Source organism: Drosophila albomicans, chromosome 3 (assembly GCF_009650485.2).
Source record: "Drosophila albomicans strain 15112-1751.03 chromosome 3, ASM965048v2, whole genome shotgun sequence".
NCBI classification, from domain to species: domain Eukaryota; kingdom Metazoa; phylum Arthropoda; class Insecta; order Diptera; family Drosophilidae; genus Drosophila; species Drosophila albomicans.
In genome coordinates this window covers 19870706-19897123 of record NC_047629.2, presented here as the reverse complement: position 1 = coordinate 19897123, position 26418 = coordinate 19870706, and the positions used below count along the sequence as shown (strand labels likewise).

General features: G+C 37.7%; 1 protein-coding gene across 3 annotated transcripts in view; it reads right to left on the bottom strand.

Moving 5' to 3' along the window:
- Positions 1–26418, bottom strand: part of LOC117568194 (protocadherin-like wing polarity protein stan) — a 63525-nt gene that overhangs the window by 25872 nt on the left and 11235 nt on the right. For all 3 annotated transcript variants that reach the window (XR_007954765.1, XM_052003968.1, XM_034248653.2), the window contains exon 3: positions 10343–10388. The gene's annotated coding sequence lies outside the window, so the exon portion shown is untranslated. The remainder of the gene's footprint in view (positions 1–10342; positions 10389–26418) is intronic.

Here is a 26418-nt window from a genome sequence, read left to right as displayed (position 1 = left end):
GCATTATTAATGCGAGTGGCAGCCACTTGAAGGCAAGAGTGTGTGTGCGTGTATAATGTGTGAGCGAATGTGTGTGGTGTGGTGTGGTGTGTGTGGAGGATAGTTACAGCTGCCACTGTTGCTGCTGCTCTTGCTGCTGGTAATCAGCATTGACAGTTGTTGAAAGTTTGTCAAGCTAATGCCGAGCTGTTTATGACAGCGAGTTGAAGTTGCAACTTCAAACTCGAATCGATGCGACGAGCATTGCGAAACGTTGCAACAGCGTTTGAGGTGTGGCAAGTGCTGCTTAAATTTGTCAAACTGAATGCCTCAGCTAGTCCAGAGCACGGAGCTCAAGCAATCAGCATTAAGCAACGCGTTGACAGCAACTTAATCAGCATTAAGTGCAAAGAGCCAGCAACAGCGACAACGACGACGTCGACGACAGACGTTAAAAATAAAGGATGAAGGATAAAGAATACAGAATACAGTATAATACAGGAGTATACGGAGTGTAAGTTAACCACGCCTCGCCGTAGGCAGGCCAAATGGATTTTTATTGTTTGTCGCGGCTGTTTCCACTCGCGTTTCTCGATTCGCAACTCGCGAGTCGAAACAAATTGCGAAAGTAAATAAAAACAAAAGGCGCGGCAACAGGCGCAGCAAGCCAGCAAGCAAAAGGATGTTTGTACGTGGCAAAGCGGCCACAAAGGACATAATGAATACGCTTAACTTTTAAGTCACGCTGAGAGATAACTTTTCCAAGAAGGAATAATGGCGCGAATAATGACGCTGACAACAACAACAAGGAGCAAAGACAAAAGGCAAGCCACATAGCCATAGATATGCCATGGAATATAAAGCAGCTCTCCATCTGTGAGTGTGTGTGTGTGTGTGACTGTAATTGTGTGTGTTTGCCATTAATGTAAATGAGTCGCATTAAAGTGTCAATACGACTCTCAATATGGCACGCGGCATGTGGCAAGCTGGAGGAGCGCAAATGTGTCTTAAATCAATATGAATTTCATTTATCCTGTAGGCCAAAGAGGCGGCAGGGTCGCCACCAAAGGCTGCCCGAAAAACTCATTAAAGCGTTACGCGCTGTTGCAGCAAATGAGTCATCATTGAGCAAATACACACAGCAAACAATCACATACACAGCGCCACACTAAAAGCAAGAAAGAGAAAGAGCGAGTGCGAGTGAGATGGCAAGTCGACAGGCTATGTCAACGCCCGAAATTTATTCGCGTTTTGTGTTGTTGGCAAATGCAATCATTTTGTTACGTGGTTTCATTTCATGCTGCCAACCCGCTTCCTCCCCCCGTCTCGTATCTCACCCCCTGCTGCACCTCGTAATCCAATAACATGCAAAAAGTTCGTTTATAGACGCCACACATAGAGCGAAAGCTGGGAGCTGGCTTGCAACATGTGCAACATGGCGTATGTGTAACGTGTGTGCAAATATTGTCTCAATTTGGCGCTGGCTCCACACTTGGCTGCCTGGTTTTTGGGTAAATTGAGTCGTCACAGCTTATGCAGATGCTGCAACCGCCAACTCCAGCTCCCAGTTATCCTCCCTTACACCCACCCAACCTCATCCTGTCGTCCTCTCTCTCTCTCTCTCTCTTTCTCTCTGAGGGTTTCCTTGAGCTTCATGTGGAAATAAACAATTTGTATGCGAATTTCGCCTTTGCAGTGAGCAAAACCATGAATATGAAAATTTTCCCCAGTTTCTGCAATTTGCTTGCACTTCGCAAAGTTGTCAGCCAGTTGTCGATAGATGGCGCCACCTTCTACTAAAACCAATCCACCCCCTCCCCAACAGAAACTGCCTTTTGCCAACAAACAGCTAGAAAATTGAAAGCAAAATATGATGATGTTCGATTTAGAGATTTTCTATGCACATAATCCTTCACCTTCCACACTCCTCATTCCACTTACTCCGCTCACTTTCTAAGCTATTTCAATTTTGGAGAGCGGTATACAAATATTAGGCTAACCGAATTTTGCGTAGTCCATCAAGCAGAAATTGAAGGCTCATGCAAATTTGTAGACGTATTCATTTCGAGTATTTCAGTCTGCTTAGCATATTCATACAATATGAAAGCCATAAGCTGCTTTGCTGCAAAACAAAAGTCCAGAAGATGCGTGCTGTTATTTTACGCAAATACAAACACAAACACCAACACAAATGTTGCAATTGCTGTAAGATGCAAGCACGAAATGGCAAATGGAAAGCTAGAAACATATTCGACGCATTTTCTAGGGAGAAGAGCTCGTAATTTTCATTGCATAAAATAAACACTGAGCAGGAAATTGCATTACTCTCAAGTTCAGTGAGAGTTTTATGACTGCATTAATAACATCAACAATATCCCGGGTATATTGCATTTAATTAATGCACTGAGCATTTTGTCCTCATATCCTCAAGTTGAACTCTTTGTGCGCCTTTTCATTTGCCACATGCCGCGGCGCATGCCACTTCAGACATAATCACCAGAGAGGCTTTAAGAGCTGCCTCTGCTTGCTTGGCTTATGCTTATGCTCATGCTTATGTTTATGCTTTTGATTCTACTTCTGCTTCAGCTTCTGCCTGATGTGAAGCTGTCAAAGCGCTGGAAGCAAAAGTGACGCATTTGTATTAATGGCAACCCAAACGAGACTCTGTGTGTGGCACGGTCAGGTGGCAGGAGTCGAGTCTACGTTTGCTGCTGCTGCTGTTGCTGCTGCTCTGGTATTTGGCTGCAGCCTCTTTTGGCATTTGAAGTGCATCGCAATTCACATGCGAATGCTTTTGAGAACCAACTCATTCAGAGAGCCGCAAAAGACTCCCCGTTGCTCCGCTTCCCCTTCCCCATCCTCCGCTTTACTCCACTCGACAACTGAATAAACTGAATCTGTGAATTGCGAGTGCATCATGCATTGCATTTATTTTGCAATTACTCAACTCGTGCATAAACATGATACTCATACGTGGGTAGATCAATAAACTGCGCACCCAACCAGCTAAAATCAGACAAAACGAGTTTTTTTCTTCTGCACTCTCTCTCTCTCTCTTAGTTGCAATTCACAATTCGCAATGAGCCATAACTCTGACAGAGTCAAGTCCTTATACAGATTGTACTCAACTCGACTCGACTCCATGCTTGAAACTGTTTTTCTATTAAATGCAATAGCCAACATGATGGATGGCTTAGTGCAAATCGAAGCGTGGCATTATAGATATCAACTTCAGTATGGCATACTCTATAAAGCAACTTGTTATACATGCCTCATCAATTCAGACTGTCAAAGAGCTAACGAATTATTAAGTGCAGCTCAGCAAAAATATTTGACCATGAAGTAAAAATCTTTTCAAAATTCGACAAGCCTGAAAACTCAGAGCCGAAACTAATTCTTGTTGTCAGCATCGTTTCTCTTGATTTTTCGCAATATTTCTACAATTATCTCTTGCTGGTTTTCTCAATTTTGGTTGCCTCAAAAAGTAAGCATACATCACTTTAGCAACCCTCGCTGCCACTGCGAATGGAAAACGTTTCAAGTGTCCTTTATGGAGTTGAAAAACAGTTAAAAACTGCAAAAACCCAGCCAATTTATGGCACAAAGTGCTGTTGTCCAAGTGGATTTACCAAGTTGAGAGCCAAATTGCAACATAATTCCATATAATAATATTAATAATAATAATGATAATAAAATTTAACTTAATACACTTCCAACTCGCAACTCACAACTCGCAACTTGCTGCTTAAAGCGAGCGAAATTTATTATTATATTTATTAGTGGCCAAAACACTTTACTGCCCAATTAGACGCGTCACAGCTGGAAAAACTGCTGGCTGACGAAGCAGTCAAAATAAAAATGAGCAAACTGAAAACTAAAAATGCAGCAGACCATGTTAAAGTGGGACACTAAAACAGAGAGCGATGGAAAATGGAAAATCACAAGTTGGCCAAAATTAGCACAGATTTTTCGGAGCTGCAAAATTTTGATGAAATTAACGTTCTTCTTTTGTGGGAGGGTATGATAATGAAGTTCTGAAGTAGGTAACTCATGAGTACGAAGTTTTTGGCTTTTTAAGTTCCCTTTCTCATCACAATGAAATTAAAAAGAGGAAGGAAAAGCAAGATTAAAATTTATAGCAAAAACATATTCTGTCACCTCAATTTCCTCAAACTTAAATTAGAGATAATTTGACTATATATGTATATGTAGAGTATTTGAGTTTCGCCTAATTGCCACTCATTTTTTGGAACTGGGAGAGGGAGGGTAAGAAAATTAAGTTCTAAAATAGGTAACCGAAAGAAGAACGAACAAAAAGATTTTCTTTTTTTTATGAAAACCTAAATTAAAGACGAAGGAAGTCAAAGCGAACATATTATGTGACTTCACATTTTCTGAAATTAAAAAAGTTATTAAAAAGATTTTAATCTACCTATGGTAGAGTATTTGAGTTTCGTCCAACATATATATTGAATTTTAACATAATTTTGGTCTTTTAAGTTATCATTTCATGATGAACTTGAATTAAGGAAAGAAGACATAATATAATATTTATTATTCCTTCAAATCTGTAATCTCAATCTGCTGAAATTTAAGTTTAGTAGAGTATTTGAGCTTCGTCTTATTGCCACTAACGTTTTTTGAGCTTGTCGCATTAACAAGTTGTCAATTAGCCCATGGAAGAAAATGTACATAATTAAGGTGGACAAATTAAACACAAGCTGCAAAAAGGAGGAGCATAGCGGAGGTGGATGAAAACTAGGCGATGGGCGTAATGGGCGTGGTGTCCATGACCGGTCACTTAAAATGCATTGCATTGCAAATGATGCCACAAGGCAGCTGCAAAAAACGGAAAAGTTTTTTAGCAGCAAGCGTTGTCTAGTCTTTCAACTTTGGTGGCAAATGCCAGCTTTGACGATGATGATTCAAATGAATAGGCAACTATGCCAAAGAGTGAAAAGCGACAGTTCAAATGTCGCAGGTCACTCTCAGTTGTCAAGAACAACAACAACAGGAACAACATGAAGTGACAATGACAACAACAACAACAACAACAACAACAACAACGTTAGCAAGGTGAAGTGTTCACTGACAATCTCTAGTTTCTTCGTTTTGCAGTTTGTCATTTCTTAGTTTGCTGCTCGCTTTGAAGACAATTTGCATCGTCGTGGCAGTGACTTTTCTTTTGTCTTTTTTGCACATTAGCTACCCATCACTGTCAGTACCCCTCCCCTCTCTCTTTAACTCAGTCCCCTCTTCGTTCCCTCTCTATACTCTTTCTGTCATGCTGATGCTCACCTTTGCATTATGAGCTGCTAGAAACGGAGAGAACTCGCTATCGTCGTTGTCTATAAACTACTTTTAGTCTCTCTCTCTCTCTCTCTTGCGCTTCCCCTCTCTCTTTCTTTCCTCTCGCGACTGTTTGCCTTTGGCCAACTGTGTCAACCAGTTGGACCAGTTGACTGAGCTGCAGAGTCGCCTCCTTTGTGGCGAAACGTTGATTGCTCCTCAGTAGCCTCGACTTGGACTCTGGCTTCAATTGATTGGAATAGTTGTTATTCCCCACGCCACCTCTTCCGTTCTCCCTCTCTTGGGCTATTTGTCTCTCTCTATCTCTTTCTCTCTCTCTCTCTCGCTTTTTGACAGTCAACTTTTATTTGGACTTTACCGTTTTCGCGTTTCAGTTACAAAATTTTGCAATTCATGCCACGAACCGAGCCCAGTTTTCCTGCTCAAACTCAGCTCAGCTTTGCTGCTGCTCTGCATCCAAGTCTCAATGCTATTTATAACATTTGTCGGCTTTTGGTTTTCGATTTGTGTTTTGCTACAACAGCAAACAGCAAACTGCAACTGCAACTGAAAGAGAGCAACAGCAACAGCAACAGCAAAAGCCAGAGCAACTGCAGCTGAGTGAAGAAAAATGCGCCCCTTGTGAACTGCGCCCAATTTATAATGTGCACTTTTGAAGGCCTTCGCCTCGTGGACAGTTGCAACTACTGACAGTGCCCAGGGAATGGGAGACTGTGTGTTGAATGTGCAGCGAACGGAGCAATTGTTATACAAAAGCCAGCCAAAACATTGTTGCCAAACGTTGGGTATAATATTTTGGTGAATAGCAAATATTATATGATTGATATAAATTTTAAATGTATTGAAATTGTGTGCGATAGAAAACTCTTTAGTATAGATTTATTCTATGGCCAGCTATAATATTGGATTAATTCTTAATAGCAACAATTCGTAAATAATTATAGAGTTGAATAGAATGAGGAGGTAATAAGACAAATTAGTTAGTTTTCCAGTTATAGAAACAATATTTAATATCAAATCATTTAAGATAACTCAACTGATAACTGATGTTATTAACACTTAAGACGAAAGCAATCTTTAAAAGAGTTTTTCTAAATAGTAGAAAAAATATATAAACTCATATTGCATTTCCGGTAATATAATCAAGATTTAAAACGCAATATTAAATCATTAAAAGCAGCTCAACTTACAGCTGATGATTGCTCAAATGAAACTTCTCTAAATAGTAGAACAAATATTAAAGATATTAGACAAATATCAGATCAAAAAAAAGAGTCTAACTTTTAGAAAAATTTTATATAAATAATATATGTAAGTGTTCAAATTAATCGCAATCGATTCAATAGAAGAACATGGAATATTTCTCAACATGAACTAAAATAGTTAAATAAGAAAAACCCTTAACATGTGATAAATTAAGTCATCAATGAAAGCAAACTGTAAAAGAACGCTCGAACGATAAACATATTAAGTCAAACGAATTAGATTTCCAGTATTGGAGTCAATATTAAAAATATAATTTAAATTTCAGGATAACTCAGAAGTATAAGAATATGGCTATTTAAAATAATATACTTAATGCCATAGCTAACAACTAATTGCATTTATAGTTAAAGCTACCAATTTCCGACTTTGAAAAGTCACATAGTACCAACAAGTTTTTATGTGAGCTGTGTGCAAATGTTTCTGCTGTCCGAAGAGAATGTTCTATTTGTTGTTTTTGAGGTTGGTATCTGCGCGTCGAGCTGCCAATTGCCAGCGATGCTTATTTGTTTAATCGACCAACAAGAGCGTTGGCCACAAAAACGAAACCAGCTGAAAAGCAAGACCAAAACATCGAAAACTGTGCGCCTTTTTGTTATGGAGTGTCCAGTTGTTGTTTGGCTCTTGTTGAATGGCGACTTTTATGCGTTTTGTTGCCGTTTCTCGTTGTTCGCTTTGCATGGCGTGAATGTTGCCCGATCGGAAAGATACGAGTTTCTGGCCCCCCAAATGCAATCTACATGCAGCCACAGCAACAGCAGCAGCAGCGTGTTCGTGACGTTCACACCCAAAAGAGCAGTTATTAGGTAATTGAATGGAACACATGAAACTCTTATATAAGAGCCGACAAAAACGACACAACACCCAAACAAAACACAATCATAACGACCAGCTGAAGCAGCCAAAAAATATAGTTTTTCGCTTTCTAAAAAACAAATTTAATGGAATTTGATTTGTCATAGAACTAAAATTGTTTGTCAGCTGTTCATTAAATTGTTGTAAATGTTGTGGAGAAAAGTTTGCTTTGCTATTCATTCATGTATTCATTTGAATATTTTAGTTTAGACTCGTGTTCGCTGAAATGATTTTGCACAATTTTTGTCAAAGCGTTTTGTTGTCAAACATTTTAATGCAAAAAGTTTTGTACAAACATTTTGAATGTCTGCAGAGAAAAGTATAAATGTAAATGTGTACCTAACATGTGCTGCATGCAACATCATAAACGTGCCGCAAATTGAGTGGCAAACAAACTAAGAACTAAAGTGAAAGAGGGAAAAGCAACAAAAAGAAGCCGCAGCTACTGAAGCATGTAAACTTTATTTAAATGTTTCAGCATTTTTTCAACACACACACATTCTTCCATATATGTTATAATTGCAATTGCCTCTCAGATGGTCGCCATAGATAAAACAGACTTGCAAATATTTCTATTAAATTGCCAGCACATATTGTGCATACCCTGTAAATACAGCAGACGGAGAAAGGCAAGTCGCTTTTGATATATACAAAACTTCTACTGGCCTTCGTTAACTTTATACTATAAATATCCATAGACCATCTGCTAGTCGTAAACTCTTTGGGCATAATTACTTATTCATTGCCAGCAAAGCTGCAGCAAAATCTTGCTGTTTTATGTGCATTTTCCTCACAATTTTCCCTATGCTTTTCCACAGCTTTTTGCTTCATGTCGACCGCAAAACCCGAGACTCAAGCGTCGAATTTTAAAGAGCATTCTTATTGCAGTTGTTGGTTTTGTGTCCGCAAAACAAATTAAAACATTTCGCACTAATAATGTTATTAAATGCATAGCTGAATTGTGCTGTTTGCGGCTCTTGCAATGCAGTTAATGCCACTTGCAACGAGCAAAAACAGCTTGCCACAAAAAAAGAAAACATTCAGCCCATTTCGGGTTTCCACTCAACTCCTGATGGCTCAATTAATTGCCAAAGTTATTGTTGTAATGCGTATTGCTGACGTCGTTGTTTATGGTCTCAAATTAATCACATTTAATTAATCAATTGCTGATTGCCCATTTTCCCATTTCTCTTCCATCGCTAACCAAATTGTGCGTTGGGCTTAGAAAACAATCAACGAAAAATAGCATCAGAAATTACGAAAAGAGCTTATGCAGCATTAAAGCTGATTATCGGCTGCATTTTCATATGCTAATTAATCATATTGAAAGCGATGACAAAAAAATAGAAAAATGTAAATTTTCAAATCCTAATTAATATTCATTCACGCTATTTCGGTGTAAAAGAATAAATCTAAATTAATTCAATTTGCAGCGAAACGAATAAATAATAAGCTCACTAGCCACAAAGAATGGTCAGCTGTTTAAATGGAATATAAATGTAATATATGGTAAAACAAGTAAGAAAACTACAGCCGAGTGTGCTCGACTGTAAGATACCCGATACGCATTGTGAATTATGCGGCAATTTTAAAAATGCTAATATACTTGGTATATTGGTACTGTGATGCATACAAAATATACTATATATTGGTATAGTACTACATGCTAAATATACCATAGAGTGGAAAATATACCAAATTATATATCTAACTCTTATTTAACCATGTGTTCATTCGACAGATGGATTTATCGATTAGGCTCTTGACCCTGATCAAGAATATATACTTTATAGGGTCAAAGATGCCTCATTCTGCCTGTTACATACATTTCCTGGATGCACAAAGATATAACACCTTTCTACCCTATGGGTAGCGGGTATAAAGAAAATGCCATGCATTACTTGCTTCCCATCGAAAAAATGCTTACAAGTGAAAACTTAATTGATATGTTCCTAATAAAAGTAATCCTCGGAGCTCAGCTCCTATTACAGCGATCGCTTAAGTTAAGTTCTATTAGATTTAAGCTCAATTTAAAGTCATTATGTTTACACCTTGCTGTAGCCATAAGCTGCTTTAGAATGAGCTACATTAATGAGCCAAGTTTTGCAACTAGTCAAAGCTTCAATTTCAGCAGTTTTTCTGGAATTTAAAGTGCCAACTGATCAGCATTGAGTTTGAGAATCTCAAGTGTTCAGCCATGGCTAATACAGCTAGTTGGCAGCTGTTTAACCGTTTTGGATTTGTCTGTGGTCAGTGACCCAGGCAAATGGCTAGAGAGTACCGATTCCCCATTCCTCCGGAACTCTAAGATGAAGCGAAAAAAAAAACATAGAAAACAAAAAACAAACATGTTTTAAAGCCCGTCGCAAGACGAGAGAGAAACATAGAAGAGAAGAAGCTATTAAACTATGTGGCCTGCTACAATTTAATGCCTTCGGGCTGGGGCTGCGACTGCGAGATGAGAGGTTGGGGTAGCTGTGCCAGCAAAAAGACATTAACCGTATGAATATGAATGCTCGTTAACAGAGAGTGAGTGAGATAGAGAGAGCGGTGTCGAGTTTGCGTGTTAAATGCCATCACAAAGATGGATAACCAGAACAAGAACAAGCACAAGAGGTGAACTTATAGAACGCACCAGGTAAATACGCTTACATATAATTTTCATCCATTGGGCGTAATTAAGTTCGGCCAAGACAAACGCGATCGGCAAGTTCGTTGTTTCAGTCTTTCGTTTCGTTTCGTTTGGAGAAATCTGTCCCTCATTACAAGACACAAATGGATGCTACCGGAGCGTAAGTAAACTACATAATGAAGGTGCGTTCACATCGAAATTAATTCAACCTCTACTAGAATGTCCGTTTCTTGATTTGCATGCGTGTGAAACTTAAAGGGAACTTGTCTCACATTTGGCTAAATTATTTAATTAAGTACTCACATTTCCGCAGCGAAAGAATCACTCAATGTTAATGCCAGCCAACCGCCTGCAATGAGAAAAAAGTCGAAAGAACAGAAATGAGTGTAAAGTATGAAGAAATTAACACAAATACGCAGTGAGAATCCATTAAACTGTGAGTACAACTAAAAGAAAAAAGAGAATTTAATGATTGCTCATAAGCCAAAATGCCAGCAGCACAATCTTAATAGCAATCCATTAACAGTCTTGTTCCAGTTACTAACAAAAAAGAAAAATGAGAAAATACTCAGAAATAAAAATATGCACATGTTTTGCTCAAGTCACGTACGTAGAGAAGGAGTCTCATGTCTTCAATTTAAAATAGTGAAATGAAAAGACGCACTCAACTCAATCAGTCCAAACAAGTTTTGGGAGTTGCGTCGAAAAAGTTCTAAAGAGGAGCATTCCAAAAAGAAATGCGAGTATGTGAAAATGTTTGTGCCTCGGCAGCTGTGAAAGATTTATAGTTAATCTGCTCAGTACTCAACTATCGATGCACAGCTAACAGATACTCTACAAGCCGCCGTAAATTAAAAGAAGCAGCATTGTCCACTTTTACTTCATATTTGCAGGGTGCTTAAGCTATTTATAACAAAACTGAATGAATTTCACTTAAAGGGTCTTTAACATTTAAGCTTCATACAATTTCAGATTGCAAACTAAAAATTAATCGTTCTTAATTTAATCCTCCAAAAATTTTATTTTTGAAGGAATTTGTTTTAATTATTTGCTTTATCATTATACTTAATCTAAAAAATTATCATTCTTGACTGAACAGACTTCTAAATATTTCAAGTACTATATTTAAAACCATTGTCCATTTTATGATTGTATTTTTATTTGATTCTTCTATAAAATTAATCAATTTGAACTGAACTTTTATGTTTTATTGCCTTTTGATTTGTTTTGCATAAAAAATTATCATTCTTAAAATAATTTCCTTATCTACTGTTTTCTTTCATATTTTAATGTCGTTCGTTGTATTTTTATTCGCTTTTTCTAAAATATCTATATATAATCAATTTGAACTGAACTTGTTTATCCTCTGTATATTTTAGTTTTTATTGCCTTTTATTCTAGATATATTTGTATAAATAATTATCTTTCTAAAAAGAATTTCTTTAGCTACTGTTTTCTTTTAGTTCTTCTTTTCTAAAACATAATCACATTCAACTAAACTTGTTATTCTCTGAATATATTAGTTTTTAGTGTCTCGTCTCTTAGCTATAATTGATCATTCCGAACTGAACTTGTTTGTATTCTTCATATTTTAGTTTTTAATGCTTTTGCTTTTTATGCGTCTCCTTCTATTGATCTCATTTGCATGACGTTGATTAAATTTTACTCTAACAGTGGCTTACATTTGTATCTTCATCATATCAACTGCAAAATCTGCACACTCTCTCTAAAAGTTTAACTCTCACTCTGCGTCTTGGGAAATGAAATCAGTAGTTCTTTTATAATGCCGACATATCTGTGCTGCATCTACTATGAAGTATAAAGTTTGCAGCGGCAATTGTTTAAACAAAATGCTGATTCAAACTTTGGTTTTGCATGTGGATCAGCAGCAGCATCTTCAGCAGAAGCATGCTGGCAACAATTTGCTTGTATCTCGAGACCTCCATATATCAAGCGCTAATTAAGCACCCGCCGCAGCGTCTGACAAACTGGTGGGGGAAGCATGGGAAAGAGTCGAAAGCAAGTCTATGACTAAAACTACGAGCGACTGCAGCAACAGCAGCAGCTGAGGTAAAAGTTTTAGTTGAAGCGAACGTTTGTGGCCACGTCAAACTGTGTGCAGCAGAGAAAAGTTGCAACTGAAAAGCGAAAAGAACTAAAAGTGGGTAGCAAAATTAAATTAAACGCAAGTGTGGGAATATCACCTCAAGCGTAAAGTAATAAGAAAATTTTGTGGGCTGTGCTGAGAGGCAACGAAGCGTTCAGCATTAAAGACAGGCAGACAGGCACACATTTTACACACACAGGTTGCGTAGGCCTGACACATGTGTCAAGGTTGGCCAAAAGTCTTCTAAGAAAGTGATTGAAACGGACCCCAAAAAAAATAGTTTCAGCAAATTTTACCGGCAAGCGTGGCAAGAGCTTGCTGACAATTATCTGAGCTGAGATGTAGCAGACATATTGGAATTTTTATTGCCATAAGTGGAACAGACATAACGAAGAAGGACGTGCTTGCCACACACACATAATGCAAGTTGCAATCTCTCAGTTGTTGCCACAGTTGAATCAACAACAATAGCTTCACTGCAACTGCTGAGCAGATTTCCTCTCTTCTGGCTCCGCTCTGAAGTAAAGTAAGTAAAGTAAAGTAATTGTTGGCAAAAGTTATAACTGCAGCAGCAAGATTGAAATGAAGCTGCGGCAGCATGAATTGATTGGACAGAAGAGAGCCCAAAAAGCGAACCAAGTACAAAATTCAATTGATTTTCCATCAATGGGAACAACATGTAGCTACAGCTACAACTACAACAACAACAATAATAACAGCAAAACATGTAGCTATGGTCATGTCGAAGCTCTGTCTGACACACACACACACACAGACTCCCACACACATTTACTGACTGCCACACAAAACCCATCAAAACGAGCATTGAAACCCAAGCAAAAAAACCCTATGGGGCATTTATTACACATGCAAAGAGGGATGCAGAAAGGGGTGTGGAGAAGAAAGGGGGTAAAAACGGGAAAATGTTTATGCCTTGACCATTGAATTTGTGTACCGAAAATTTAATTTTCCATGAAATACAATTTCGCTCTTCTCTTCTTTTTTTTTCCTAGAAATCCTTTTTGGCTGCAAGGCGACTGCTGTCTGCGTGTGTGTATGATTTGGATGTATGTGTGCGTGCGTGTGTTTGTATTAATAGATTGCATGCCCCCAAAAACTGGCCCGCGGTATGGGATACACTATAAATGGAAATTCACAATTTACAATTTCGATTTAACGTATTATATTTACAGACAATTTCAATGTTGAGCCAGTTATTTATGTTATTTATATTATTTACATTTGCCGCCTGCGATAATAAACGTTTAAAATGCGCCACACACACACCCGAACACTCGCACAATATTTTAATCTTGAAATAAATATTTATATTTAAGCTGCATATTTCATTTCACATTCGTGTATAATGACTTGCAATTAAATACCTTCCGAATTTAATTCGTTTCAATTGCTGCAAAACAAGCAAACTGCGAGCATCTGTACACACAGTGCCAGCCAACAGACATCGGACACTGGACACTGGAGACGGACACACGAGACACTTCATTATGTGCGAAACCCAAAGCAAACAGCACATGAAATGCGAAAAGTTGAAGGCATTAATACCCTCAAAGATACTTATCGCCGCAGCACAGCATTCGCTTCTATACAAGCTATTCTCATACAGTATTTCAACAACAAAAAAAAAATGATTTTTTTATAGAAAACATTCTATATACACACATATATTTACTGCAGTATTAAATTTACGGCAAAAACGTTTAAATTCTTTGTGCTACAATATTTGTGAAAACAACGAATTATAAAAGGAACAGAAATTATTCTGAAGTATAAACTAAAAGTTATATATTATTATATTAATATTGTCATTAAAAACAATTCATCATATATTTTTGGTAATTTTTCATTTTATTGTTTTTTCGTTATTTCATATTTGGTATTTTATTATACTAAAGTTTTGAACTCGCAAATCAGATAGAAATACACAAACACTAGATGGAAGATGAATATTTTACAACAATAACCTTTTTGATATAGTTATTGACTCAATCTTCATAGCTTGTTTTAGTATCAAGAATCATTATTTATATAATCTTTAATCTTTTAGAATTTAGAAGTTATTTGTGAACATAATTATTAGTAAATTTCCTTATTTATTTATATTTTGATGCAGTAGACAACACTCAATCTTTTTTGTAAGTCATCTAATTTATATAGTTGTTTCCTGATCTCTTATGATCTTCTTAATTGTACATTTTTATAAAGTTATTTCCTTTATTACATGTTTTCTTATCTTAGAATTATAGTTTATTTCTGAACTATTTCCATTATAACTCTCAAGTCCCAGTTCAAATATGTGATATGTATTTGTGGAATTATCCTCAATAAGTTGCATAAATAGTATTTTTATTCAATAACTTGAAAGGGCCAATAAAAATTAATCAAACATTGAAGTTCTATTACGGCTGTCGCAATATCAATAGAAACCCTAGATATCCGTCTCTGTCTCTGTCAGTCATGCGATTCTGGGAGGCACTTTTTAATATGGCAAAAGGCATAAAGTCTCGCATGCTCGTATTCTGTCAAAAGGGTATAAAAATCAACTTTGATTAACTGCCGCCACTTGGCGTGGTTTTTATCCTTGGCCTCCTCCGCAGCCGTTTCGCCGAAAAAAAAGGAGCCACGTGACCGCGTCGGGATGCAGCAGTTTAAGACGAACATCACGTACGGCACATCAAACACTTTTGAAAACTGTTCTCGCTCTCGGGTCCGAGAAATGCGAAATGACAAACATTTTAACGGCTGTGTAGAATGTGCGGCGCCTGGAAAATGGCAGCTTTTCAATGTCTGCGACGTGACATAAATTAAATTCTTGCCATTAATTGCAACACAGCGGGGTGGCAGAAGATACAAGCAAAATTGTATCTCTCGTTACTTGTTACTTAATAGATGACGTCACTAATGTCATCGGTGCCAAAACTTTATCCATTGCATGACACAAAAGTTGCGCGAAGAAAACATCTGCAAAAGCTGCAAGTTAAGCGAGGGCCAAACAATTGAAAAAGTATTTCAATTTGTAAGGCCAAGATGAAAACATTGTAAATAAGATTTCAGTTGCGAGCGAGAGAAACTAAACTTCAATCCATTCAAGTCAATGCCAAACGTTAAAGTTTCCCAGAAACTTGCCTTCTTAAAAGTAATTCAATTTCAAGTATCATTCGACTGCTGCCAACTGCTGTTATCTCGTCCAATGCATTAAAAAAGTGATACTCCCAACAGTTTTGCGACAGCAAAAAAACAACTGAAATACAATTTAAATATATAATTTATGTAGCATTTTTGCAATTGCAATTTGTTCACAGTATGCAGAGTATTCTCTTCTTGTATTTCGCACATATGTTGTACTCATTTTTTTCACGCTCTCTTTTTCCTCTACTCGATGATATCGATGTGCAGTCATTCATGAATCTGAATGTTGGAAGTCCATGAGTGTCCGTGTATCTGTGTTTTGACACTCCACTCCGCCGTGAAGCTTGCCCAATTTGCAGTGCACATATTTACATATTTTGCATGAATGATTTCAGCTCAACAATTGGCAGAATCATAAAAAAATCATAAAACCATTTACTCTGCATTTTTACCGAAACTAGCAACAACACAAGCGGAAAGTGCCAGCTTGGAGTTGCACCTTAAAAAATGTATAAACTAATGCAGTTACTTTTTTTACGGACTGTTACTTAGGGGAGATCAATGTTAATAAAATATTTAATTCGCCCCAAAGAACATTTTCTAATAATAAAAGGAATATAATTTAAAATGGGTTTTTATTTTACTGCTGTCTTAAGCTTTTACTTTAAATGTTAAAAGATATGAGTGAATGATGTAAATAAAATATTTATTTCGCTTTTTTAATCGCTAGTAAGTTCTTCCCAAAAAATACCAATTTATTGTGAAGCAGCTTTCAAAGCTGTCATAAAAACATGTAGAAGAAACAGAAGATGTTTTTACAGAATATTAACAAAGATCAATACTCAATATCGGTTAATATTTCAGTCTTATTTTCAACCTTATTTATTATTGTGAAATCTATTTGAGCAGCTCTCGAAGCTGTCATTTCAAAAACATGTATGGAATATTGCAGATTTTTACTTAGAATATTAAGAGAGATAAATGTTAATAAAATAAGGTTCCCTTTTAAACTTTTCTAATAATGTCTGTAAGTTTATCTCATATTGTTAAAATTTAAAACTTTGGAACATTGCAGATATTTTACAGAAAGTTGCATTATATAAATCAATGCTTAAAGTTGATATAATACTTAATTCGCCTTTTATACCTTCCCCAATAATCGTAGTAAGCTCCTCTCAAATAGTCGTAATTTAAAATGAAATTTATTTCAGCAACTTTCAAAGCTCTACACATCTCATTTAATCAGAATTCGAAACCACTTGCATATTTAGCAGCTCAAGCAAAGCGCATTGAAGTGCCAAGCAGCAAGTGGAAAGTGGAAAGAGGCAGCAGTCAGTGTCATTGAGAGTTATGTAAGTGGGAAGAATGCTCAGTTGTGTCCAAGCTCACGGCCCGCATAAGTAGGCAACAATTTAAGTGCAAAGCCCAATGAACATAACAACTAAGTGGCCAACAGCAACACAAACAATGAAAACACTTGAGAAATGTTGCACAAATGCAGCTGCAGCTACAGCAGCAACAACTGCAACATTATCTAAGCAGACTACAAACTAATCCAACGACTTGAGTCCCAAAGGGCTGAGCTTGGATGTGGCCTGAACTATTGTGTGTTGGTGTGTGTGAAGGCGTGAAAGTGCAACTGAATGATACAAGTTTCGAGAGCCGAAACGTTTTCGGACTGCGGCTTACACTCTCGATCTCTCTCACTCGCTCTCACTCTCACTGCGGTCCCTTGACCGAATTGCAGCTGACCAACAACAAAACGAATTCATTCTAGTGCTCTATGTTTGGGTTTAGGTTTGCGATTTTGTTGTGTTGCCTGTTTATGTGCTTTTGCGCTATTTCATTTGGCAGCCAACCCAATACTTAGTCCTGCGGCACAATTCGCGCACATAAAGATTTAAGGACCAAGGCACGTTTCGCATTCGCTCCAAATGCGTGTAAATAGCTTTCACTTGCTGCAGTCGCAGCACAAAATGGGAAACTGCGAAATGAAAATGAAACTAAAAACGCTGCTCGACTGTTAAATAGTTAAGAGCGCCGCCCAAAAATTCTCATTCCATCCATTGCCATCTAGCGCAAATGTTAAATGTTTGCATTTATAAACGTGACGGCGTCCATAAAATGTTGCCCGAAAAAAGGAAAGAACGGGAAGGGCAGCGCGCGAAAAAAGCAAAAAGGATAATGGCAACTGCAAAATTCAACGCTACAGAGAAGAGGAGGGAGAAAAAGCAGTTACCAGCTGGCTGGCAGCTGAACTCCTCGTAAAAGCGAAACATAGAAAAAATGTAATAACAAAGTTTGTAGGCCCCTCGGTTTTAGTTCGGGGTTTGCGTTTGCGTTTATAACGCGACTCCAACTCAACTCGATTCGGTTGCGAGGGCAATTACTTAGACTCGCACTTAGTTACTACAAATACAAAAGCACCATAAATGGCACCAGCTCAACAAATGCTAATGCGTGAGCACAAAGAGCTCAAAGACCTCAATACACATACAGCTATATAATACGAGTATGTAGTTTCCCCTTTGGGTTTTAACAAATCTGTGCAAAGTCATAGTTCAGAGGGTTGTTCAATGACTTATCGAAACAGCCAGCGGAGAGGGAAAAGCAACTTGTCAATAAAGTTTCATGCAAGATGACTTTCAAGTCGTTAAGTCAATGGCTTCAAATTGGTTCAGCATCATAATTCAACAGCTAATTGAGATGCTTTGCGTTCGGTTCAAGAGGAAGTTGTTTATAATTCAGCATGTGGAATAGCAAACAAAGTTTCTTAAATATGTCTAGCCAACAATAAAAAAACAAAGTTGAATAAAAACAACTTTTAAGTAAGTCTTAATATGTAGCTAAGTACTCTTCAAATAGTTTGCAGATAATGTAATCAATTCTGGGCAAACATTTAATAGGTTTATGGCACTCTTATAGTGCCACCCTCGTCTATATCCTGCAGCTTATAATGTATGCATATTTAGCTCATTGGCTTTGCACGCCTCACTGAATATCCTGTCAGACATTTATGTTGTGACAGCTGCCATGCCGGGCTTTACCTTACTTTTATTTTTTGGTTTTTTTTTGCAGCTGCGTCGCACACAGACCAAAAATGAAATTTAAATATGCAAGGTAATGAAATGTAATAAAAAGTAAAAGCCTAAAGAACTGCCATCTCGGAACTCGGAGCTCGCAACTCGTAACTGGCAACAACAAGGCCATTAATAATGCTTAAAATCTAAGACCTGGCAAATTGGTTTAGCCCACAAAACGACAGCAGAAGCAAGAAAAAAAGTGCCGCAAAAGCAGCAGCCAAAAATGTCGCAGTTAATTATGATGCCTAAGCCGAATGGGGGTTTTCATTATCTCTCTCTCTCGCTTTCGCTTTCCCTCTTACTCTTTCTCCCTCTCTTTTGCTCCCACACACGGTTGGGGTTACTTTACCTGCCAGTGCGTTAATAATTTAGTGCAACCGCAGAAAACTCTGCCACAAAACTGAAACTAAACAACAGCAAAAAAAAGTGCCTCAAAATGCTTTGTGTAATGGATTTATAATAAAGGAGCAGCCCTATATAGAATTATATGTATGTGTCCAGTCAAACTATATATTTTTCAGCATAAAGTTGCTACTCGTCTCGCAAATGTTTGAAATGAATGAGACTGACTAAAAATGGAAATGAAAATTTATTTGATTTTTGCCAACACGAGAATCACATTAAAATTGACTTTAATGCGACCAAGCATCCTGTATAGTTAATGTGTGTGTTCCACACACACACACACCAACGCACACACAGCTAGCGGACAATTGTTGAGCAAATATTCTGGACACCTGATGGGCCCTCAAGTTGGTTTAATTAAACATAATGTGCAGTCCGGCCATTTGCCCGGGACAGTTATCAGCCTCGGGCCCGAAGCAATTTTAAATGCCAAAGGACCTTTTTTTGGAGTATCTATACCCTGTAACCACACTTAAACGCAAAAAGGGTCAGCTGATTGTCTTATCTACAAGTGGTAAATACACTTTATCTAGATTGTAGCTGCCTGCTTCTAGGGTATCTTGATCTGCCACAGCTTTGGCATTTGCTATTTTTAGTTGCTTTACTTTTTCATCTTTTGCCTCTTGTTGTGTTTTTTTGACTGTGCGCCTAAAAGCAAACATTCATTTGGAATTTGTTTAGGCAGCATCATGTTTCAAATTTTATTGGCATATTTAACGTAAATTAAATGGTGCGGAAAGTAACACTCCACCCCCTCCCCCTCCACACATACTCCTACTTGAGTGGAGGAGTGCTCGCACACGTTGCGTATACGCAATTTGTATGCCATTAGAGCGAGCGCATTGAGGCAGTAACAACAAAGCGAAGCGAAGCAAATGGAGATGGAGATGGAGAACAAAAAGGAGCAGGAGAGAAAAACAAATTACATTAATTGCTTACAAGCGCAATCCAGAAAGCAACCCCCCTCAATTCCCCCCCTCACTCCATCCCCCTTGAGCCATCTTTTGTGCTACGCATATCCTTCTTATGCCTCTGATGACTGCCATCCCTCATTATGCTGCTCTTTCTTATTTTCTTTCTTATTTTTAACATATTCATTTGTTTGGCCAGTTTCTTTGTCCCTCAACTCTCTCTCTCTCCCTCTTCCGTTCTCCCCAAGCACTTCGAAATGAATTCAATTGTAAATTTTTCAATTTTCCAAGGCTCTTCCTTGTTTATTTTCCAGCAACAGCTGCCTCCCCCAATCGAGAGGGTCGCTTCCCTTCCCTCTCTCTCTCTGTCTCTCTGTCTTTATCGTTCGAAGTGATTCATTGTTTGATAATTGCGTTCAATCTATTCAGCAATTGATTCCATAATGAAAATGCTCAATGCAAAAATTTTGAAATATTTTCCAATGAAATTAATTAAAATGCAAATTAATTTGCAATTAAAAGGCAAGCACAAAATTTCTCTCTTTTATATTTTCGATCTCTCTTTTGACATCGTAAGCAGTTTTCCATTAAATCACATTGCATCGATGTCTGTAGTTATATATCTGCACTATATATCGATATCAAAATGTAAATCAGCTCAGCTTGTGCATAATTATTATCACACATTACTATTTGGCTTTGGGTTTTGCTTTTGCTTTTGTTTTTCAATTAATTAATGCTTATGATGTAAATCATCACTTCAATGGAAGTTCATTAAAATGATTTATTCCACAATTTTAATACGCTTCAATTGCCATAAGGGAAATGTTTATAATTTTCTGCAAAATTATTTGTTTTCCATCTTTAATTGGCGTTTATTGCATTCATCGATTGCCACATTACTTGTGTTTATATTTAGTTTCTGTTAAATGTTGACTTATTGGCATCGAATCAAATGTCATGCTGACGTCCTACATTTGCTATATTTAAATTGCCTTCATGCTCATTTGACTTCGCGTTGCAGTTTATCTTTAAATCAATGATTAATAATTGAATGCTTAGCTTATGAATTTAATTATAGTTATACAAATTGTTACAAACTCTTAAAGTTTACATTTCAATCTGAATTTAATAAATTATTAAATTTATTATCTCAAAATTAATACCAATTTATTTATATTGCAATGTATTTAATTTTTTATATAAATGTAGTTTTACTTATTGTCATAAGCTTTTTTAATATTCAAACATTCTTAGCTTTTTATGAAATTTCAAATGTCTTATCCTGCATTTAATACCAATTTATTTATTTCTTTGATTTGCCTGTCAAATTAATTTTACTTTTATACAATAATTTCTTTTAATATGGGAATTTTAGTATCATACATTTAATATCAAATTTATGATATATTTGCATTGCTAATAAATTTAATTTTTGTTTCCTTTCTTAACACTTTATTTTATCTTATGTATTCTTAAATTTTATACGAATTTCTCTAAGTTTGTGAGACTATCATCTTGTGATTTGTTATACATATGTGTTTTCTTATTTCTAGTCATAAACTTATTTTAATATTTCAACTTTCTTAACTTATTTTAATATTTCAACTTTCTTAACGTTTTATTGAATTGTTTGTGCTATGAAATGAATCGTTTGTTATCATATATTTGATACCAATTTACTTAGTTTTGGTAGACATTAATCTGATAAAATCTTTTCTTATTTTATTGTTTTATAATTTTAACTTTCTTATCACTTTATTTCAGCTCAAGAATTTATAAAATTCATCAATTATTATCCTGCATTTAATGCCAATTTCTTTGGAGTTTGGAAAATGTTTTCTCATTTTTATTGCTTAGTATTTACACTTTGTTATCGTCGAATCTCGCATTATACCTGCCGTATCTTCTGATCTCTCTTGCAGCTGTTTCTCTTATTTGTTCGTCACATGATTTCGACTCACACTAATTCCCCACCTCTGGGTTTGTCTCGTTCTTTCGTGTGGTTTTCCTGCCACAATTCGCAATCACTAAGCTGATGAAATATCGAGATACATCGAGCTACATCTCATGGTATCCATGACCACATAAGTACGTGCAATGAGATGGACGAAAGTATTTGTCGGATAAACAATGCGAATAATCATGCGAGTGCCAGAGTATGGGAATATATGTACATACATATGTACATATGTATGAATGTTATGTGGAGGGAACCAACAAAATGGCAATAATCGCATTACCGTTAGTCAAATCCACTTAAATGGAAATCAATCAGGGCCATTATCTAGCCGAGAACAACAACAATCTGGGCAATCAGCAAAGATTTATACATAACATATCGAGGAGTATATGGAAAAAAAAGCGTAGGCAAAGAGCAGCAAAAAGGTTGAAACCAAAGTGAAAAAGCAGCTAACGACGAGGCCCCAAGTTCGAGTGCGAAATGGGAGTTGGGAGTTGTTGGGAGTCGCATATGTTGTTGGGATCAGTCAGCGCGATAGCAATCGACTGGCAGCAAGTGGTTGCAAGTCAAAGGTTAATCACCCCCAACACACACACACACTCCTAAGAGGAGGAGAATTGTCAGACGGTGTAGAACATTGGTTCTAGCTCCCTGACTAAGGCTGAAGCCAAGAGTGCAGGTTTGCCCAACCCTCAAAGCTTTTTGCAAAATGGCGCACACACACACACACACAGATATATGCACACTCATGTGTGTGTGTGCTAAGCACTCTGTGAATGCGCCCAAGTTCTCGATTTGACTCCAACTGAACTTTTGCGTGTTTCAATACCATAAATTCTGCATGCCTGTCTAAGCAGCAACAATAACAGACACCGACCGGGGGTAGTCGAGGGGTTAAGGGGAAAACACTATGTATGTGTGTGTGCCAAAGAGTTTCAGTTAAACTTTGCGGCGTAGTAAAGCATAAAACATTTCCAATTGCATTATTGTTGCCAACTTTTTGCAACAAAGTTATACACATTTATTTAATTTTTAGTATTTGTTCTCTTTCCTTTCTTTGTTTTTTTTTTTTTAAGAGGAATTCAAATCCGACGCTAAAATCTCTTAGATCCAATCAGCGAAAGTGCCGGAAACTCTTGAAGCAGCCAAACTGACAAATGACTGACAGCTTGCCGCGTGCAAAGCGATGAATCATCCCCTGATAGAATCATCATTAAAACAGCCCCCAACCCCGACGTCCAACGTCAACTTATAACTCTTGCCCCAAGAGAGAAGGAGAGTGGAAATGAATGAAGTCCAAGTTCTAAGCGCATTTTAGCACACAATCAAAATACATACGAAATGAGCTGCTGATTATTTTTTCATTAGCACGCAAACAATTTCATATTATAATGGAGACTTTCGGGTTTGGGGTTGAGCTCTTAGTCGTTGTTGGGTTGCGTGTTTCTTTTATTTTTTGGGGGTTTCTTCATAAAGAAAATGTCACAGTTCATTTTTATTTATTGGCATTAGTTTCTCTCTATCTGTGGGGTGGCGAATGATTCATTTGACTTTGTTTTTTTAGGGGGAAGAAGTTCCAAAACATAAAAACGCCAAACACAGAAAAAAAGCGAAAGCTGAAATTGAGAAAAAATGTAAAGCTAAGCTGAGTGCACACAACGTAAACATTTGTTTGTAGCCTGCCTGCCTTTGATGCAGTTTGTCAAAGGACTAACACACACACACACACACACACACACGCTTCCATTCACATACATAGAGAGTGAAGAAGAGGAAGAGAGCGAGAGAGAGAGAGTGCTATACACCCTCGCAGACCAAAAAGGCACAGCACCCCTTTTGCCTATTTTATAATAGAATTTAAATGCAACTCTTGCGGCAAGCAAAGCCCAACACAAACTTCGCTCTCCCTTCTCTCTCTCTCGGTCTTTTTTTCGTTAGCTCTCTCTCGTTCTGTTTTTGTGTGTGCTAAGCGCAGCATAAGCGCGTCAACAGCAAGAACATCGTGTATTTGCCGGCATTTGCCACCCGAAAAAAGGACGAGCTGCCGTCGAGCTTGCCGCATGCCGCATATTGATTTTTGTCAGGGTCGCATCAACCACCGTTGCGCCCCTCAGTGCCTGACTCTATGGGGGGTGGGAGGGTTGTTTTTCCAACACAGCATAACGGCAAATGCAATCTGCGTGTGGCACAAACACAATCACAACCCGTGACCAGCTGTTTTTCGCTTTATGTGAGTTTTTGTGGATTGCATGTGGACCGCTTGTGGATTGCAAACCAACGATCGCCTTTGCCATCCGATTGAGGTTGCTTATGATATGCAAATATTTGGTCACTCCAAATGAGGCACACACACACACCCCCCGCAAAACACACACACATAATCATAGAGTGTACGCATGCCAAATGAAACAACAACAACAACAACAAAAAGCAAACCATCGACATCGACAGCGTTTGGCAAATGGGGCTACAAGTGTTTTGCCGCAGACAGGCGACTGTCTGCTTCTGTTGTACACTTCTGTGTGTACTTGTGTGTGTTTCTATGTGTGCGTGTGTATACGTCAAAAAGGAAACTCGGCAAATTACTACAAACAACACGGGAACAAAAAACACAAACCAGGCTTTCTGGCTGGCTTTGCTTGCCTTGCCTTTGCCTTGCCTGCATTACACATACATGAATGAACAAACAAAACAAGCAAAAATTGCAAAAAAAAAGACTTTTTAATGAACGAATAAGAGATACCTCGCATTAATTATGATTTAGTTTATGGTACAAGCATTTAGACTGAGTTTACTAACAAACTGCTTTGCTTGCGATGCGTATACTTAATAAGCTCATGGAATATTAAAAGCATTTAAATTTACTCTATCAACTATCCCAATTTACTGCTTATACGTATACTTAATACCGCACTGACTTATAGACTATATTACCGGCATTATATTATATTTACTATTTATCTCTATATGCCAAAAACCACAATTAAACTGTGAAAGTGAACACAACTCCCAAAAGTTATTCCGTCTCATGATAATTTAACTTGTATTACATTAAGGCACTACTAAATTTAAAAAAAAAATACATTTTTGAAATACTTATGTCAAAAATTTATTCCTTATTTTAATTCAACAGCTGTACAGTCAAAATTGCCCACATTCTATATGGTTTTTTTTACAGGATATTAGAAAGCATTGGGCTGCAGCATTTAAAGGCTGCAGTCTCGACGGTCGCAGCGACTAAGCCCCAAAAGGGGAAGCCAAATGGAAGCCACGCCCCCTTAAAATGCACATTAAACACACCTTGCATGAGTCATGCGTCAGTCGGGCTAGGCTGCTGCTGTTGTTGTTGTTGTTGCTGCTGCTGCTGCCTGTCGCATTTTCAGTTCCATGCGCTCGCTCGACTTTATTATGGCCCAAAAGCAGCCTGGCAGGAAGGACAAGCAGAAGCAACCCTCTTAGCATATGTGTATGTGTGTGTGTATGTATTTGTATTGGTGTTTGCTGCACGCAAGCCGGCTTCTGTCGTCCGTCTCGATGTCTGTACGTCTGGTGCCTGTGGCAGCGTCGTTTATGGCGCAAACTTGTTTAATATAATGAACAGTGCGGCAGAGCCTTGCAGCCAGTGGCAGTCAGAAGGCAGCAGCCAGCAGCAGGCTGTAGTCTGTGGCAAGCAGCACGTGAGTCAGCCTAACTGAGAAAAACCAACCCCTGTGGGGTTGCACTAGGAAAACAACCACCAAACACAACCAACAACAAACGCCTAGAGCAGCCTGTCTGTCAGACTGTCTTTCTGTCTGTCTGTCCTTTCATTCGACAGGCAACAAAAACTGCATAAGACTCTCTCAATTTGTCCGAACTTTAATCAATATTTGAGTGCTCAGTACGTATGCTATGTACATATGTTACGTTCTGTTTTAACTCATTAGCCAAGCACAAAACGAATTGCAAAATCTCATTCCCATTCATTAAATTGCAGAAAGTCGTCGGCTCAGTTGTCATGGCTTCTCTATTTCGAATCGAATCGAGTCGTCTCCTCTAATCAAGTGGTTTAACTTTAGTAAATATTTCAGCAAACAAGCAGTTGCTTGAGTATGCAACACACACTCTATAATTTTTTCATAAAGCACATTCCTCTTTACTTATCCAAAACGGCAATCGCATATATTTCCGACAGAGTTCAAATGGGTTATAATTATTGTGCTCCGTTCGTCTAGTTCGTCTGATTATGTCTAGTCCATGTGGCGCCGTCGCTTGTCTGCTTTATGGACATATCCTTTTGCCGTTCGTTGGTCAGTCGTTGTCTGCATTTGACTGCAATGAGTTTTTGCAGCTTTTGCTGAATTTTCAGCACAAATTTACATGAAAAGCAGCAAAGGAAATTGTCGGACAGAAAGGAAAGCATAATTGCCAGAGAGAGAGAGCACAATTTGAAAGGGAAATACAGTTGACACGAGATATGAGATGACAAACAAAAAAAAAACTGAAAAAAAGTGGAAAAACAAAACTGAAAAACAAACAGTTCAAAGGCAAAAAACGAAATGGAGCTGACAATTGTCAGGAGATTGTCATTAAAAGGATGCCAAGGCAGCAGCAGCAAAAAGAACGTGAATGAAAGGGCAAAAGTTGTGCCAAGGCAGCAGCAAGCAACAAGACACTACAATTTTCAAGTAATCTGTTAAATTATAAGTTTCAGCATAAAACTGACAAAACTTTGCGTGTCTCTTTTGCCAACTGAAGAACAGAGTTGAAGGCGCCTCAAA